General features: G+C 39.0%; 1 long non-coding RNA gene across 1 annotated transcript; it reads left to right on the top strand.

Moving 5' to 3' along the window:
- The first annotated feature begins 34 nt into the window (after window positions 1–34).
- LOC106943160 (uncharacterized) lies at window positions 35–2,992 on the top strand. Its single transcript, XR_001423835.1, has 2 exons — window positions 35–90; window positions 189–2,992. It is a non-coding gene; the product is annotated as an uncharacterized LOC106943160 (long non-coding RNA).
- Window positions 2,993–3,120: the final 128 nt, after the last annotated feature.

The raw sequence follows: 3,120 nt of genomic DNA, 5'->3' as shown, positions 1-3,120 counted from the left end.
CTTGAAAAACACTGGTACCATCGAAACATCTTCTTTCTTACAGCATGGAGCCTGCAGGAGAGAAATGGATGGCACCAGGTCTGAGGAAGTGTGAGTGTTTTTTGGTTCATATCAGGTTGTCTCATCTTTGCATCAGTGAATTCAGAAAGTCACATCAGTAACTGCATTGTGTTTGTTCTGTTTTTCAGATTTCTGTCCACTAACAGTCGACCTAAACACTGTGAACAGATTCCTCAAACTGTCTGATGAAAACAGGAAGGTGACACCTGTGGAAGAGGAGCAGCCGTATCCTGATCATCCAGACAGATTTGATCTCTATCAGCTGCTGTGTACTGATGGTCTGACTGGTCGCTGTTACTGGGAGGTGGAGTGGAGTGGGAAAGTCTATGTATCGCTGAGTTACAGAGGAATCAACAGAAAAGGAGACAATGACGATTCCTGGTTTGGATTGAATGATCAGTCCTGGAGTCTAATTTGCTCAGATGATGGTTACACTGTTTGGCATAATCATAGAAAAGCCTTCATCCCTCTCTCTTCTGTCTCTGGCAGAGTAGCTGTGTATGTGGACTGTCCTGCTGGGACTCTGTCCTTCTACAGAGTCTCTTCAGAGACACTGATCCACATCTACACCTTCAACACCAAATTCACTGAAACTCTTTGTCCTGGATTTCTATTCAGGAGTCGTTCTAAGAGGTCTTGCTGCTCATTTTAGTGTAGTTCATTCTAAGTTAGAGAAAACCTAAGTTCACATATCTTTCATCTAAGATATTGTTTTAGATTGACATTACATGTACAACAAGAGATAATCACAAAGCACTTCACAATAAACTACCAGTCAGTCAACATTGGATAAAAACAAGAAATTAATTCAAGCTGAGTGCAGCATAGTATGGCCCTGCAACTCAGTGCTGGTCTGGCCTAGTGGTGTCCACAGGAGCTCCAGCACCACTACCCTGTTGCATCATTCATGATCTCACGTCTTTCCAGCACCCGTCCACTAAACGGTGCCTTTGGCAAAAATTCCAGTTCAGTACAATCTCAACGGCAGGCCTTAAAAGTTTTATTTAAATCCTTCAAGACAGGAGTCATTGTCACTTCCTGTTTTGTGGGGCAGGATTGACGAGGACTTCCTGTGTGATTATCAAGGGTTACAGGATACAGTTTCCATCTCATGCTGGAGGAGTCACCCAATAATCTTCAGTTTATTCTGCCAGTGGCTGGGTCTTAAGTGATGTCATTAAACTACCACAGCAATATGTGAAGCTGTGCTTCCTGATAATGAATAAGAAATCTGTTGCAGATCAGCTGATGCATCATGGAGATATAACTACTGGAATAATTTAGGGGGCGTCCTGGAGTCACATTTCAATGAACCTATTGGCCTCTTAAGAGGTTAACAAAGTCATTTATGTTTTATGTGAAAACTGGATGACTGTTTACAGTTTAGAGCCAACTGTAAACATTGAGGGACTGAAGTTCATCATTCTATCCCACCAACATGCTCCAGCTCTTGCTGATCTGCCATCAGACACATTATTAAATCTGAATTAATAAAACACTAAAAGCTAGTCAATCAGCAGGAAACCAAATGACTTGAAAGGGGGTGGGGCTATGGTGATGTCACATATTAACCATGTGAATGTGATCAGTGCTCGAACATGGAGATTGTTACTTTGAAAAGGAATTTCAAGGTAATGGGAAAGAGAAATACTGTCAGGTTGTTCTTGTTCTTATTTTTAACTGCTTAACAAGGTGTCATGATTTGTGGTTGTAAAACGGAGAGGTAGACACGGTGGACCCAGGTTGCTTAATAATGACGATGGTTTAAAGATGAAAAACAAAAACACAATCCAGGCAGCACAGGTGAACTTGGAGGCAAGGAACTCCACACCGGTAGAGCTGGCAATGGCAATGACACGGCAGAATAGAGGACCAGGAGCAGGGAACGAGGAACAGCTGAGGACAATAAAGGGGAAGACGAGACGGAGACACAACTGAACACTGAAACCTAAATAAACATACAGAAAAAAAACAAATCCTCACACAAGGACTAAAATATTTTAGTAAACCATCTTACTCTTTTATAGTTGCTTACTATTTTAACCTTCCTTTCAGCCATTTTTATTATCCCGTGTTGTTTTTAAAATCCTATCAGGACTTTGAGATTTTTATATTATTATGTTGATATTTCACTTGTTTGTGCTTTGTACTGGTTGTTGTTTCAAACAGTGAACTCTCAAGATGACTTTTGTTTCTGTGAGGTGACTGTGGTTAAACTAAACAAACTGAGTTTTATGTTTTTTATGGGAGTGGATGAGCAAATGAAATCTTTGTATTGTTACACCTGTTATAATAATGTATTCTGATAATTATTAAACAACCAAATTAAGGTTTGGGGTTTAATTATTTATATTTTTCACTGTTTCTGTGACAACATCTGTAATCTGATTTTTAACTGAGTGCTGTAGCACAATGGCATACATATGGTTACATAATGTAACTTTTACTATATGCTGAAGCCTGTTTATAACTGGGTAGTCCTGAGATGTTGATTATAAACTGTGACTGACAGGCAGCCATGCAATCCCACTGCTTAAAAAGTGAAATGATTTTTAATAACTTTTTATTATGTCTTTTGCTTTAATTTAACTAAATTGCACAAAATATTGTAATCAAAAGTTGAATATGTGCCGCCTATTCCTACCTCTGTGTATGGGTAGTTTTGTATAACTTGTTTATATTTTGGAACACTATCAACAATAAAGAAAACCATTGATGTCAGGCTTGGTTGTTTTTTGTTCCACTTATGTCAGTAATAAATAAAGTTGGGGTTATTTCACATACTTAAAATTAAGAAATTCACATTCACAATACTTTAGACTTTTTGCTAATCAGAGAAAAGTGAGGTGACCGCCTTTAACTGTCCTCGTCTCTTCACTGTGTGAAAACAGCACCCACATCACTTAACTTTATTTACAACAAACCTTAAGATGACTGTAAACCACAGGCGTAACTTTGTGCAGTTAAGCCGTATGTTGATTTGTTGGACATGTCCTCACCAATTCTGGCATGAAGGGGTCAGTCCCACCAATGTTTCCTGCACCTGTTTTCTTTATGTGT

Source organism: Poecilia latipinna, unplaced genomic scaffold (genome assembly GCF_001443285.1).
Source record: "Poecilia latipinna isolate Pla-1442-1.1 unplaced genomic scaffold, P_latipinna-1.0 Scaffold4934, whole genome shotgun sequence".
In the NCBI taxonomy this organism is placed as follows: domain Eukaryota; kingdom Metazoa; phylum Chordata; class Actinopteri; order Cyprinodontiformes; family Poeciliidae; genus Poecilia; species Poecilia latipinna.
The sequence above is the reverse complement of the archived record's forward strand: the minus strand, read 5'-3'. Positions and strand labels throughout refer to the sequence as shown.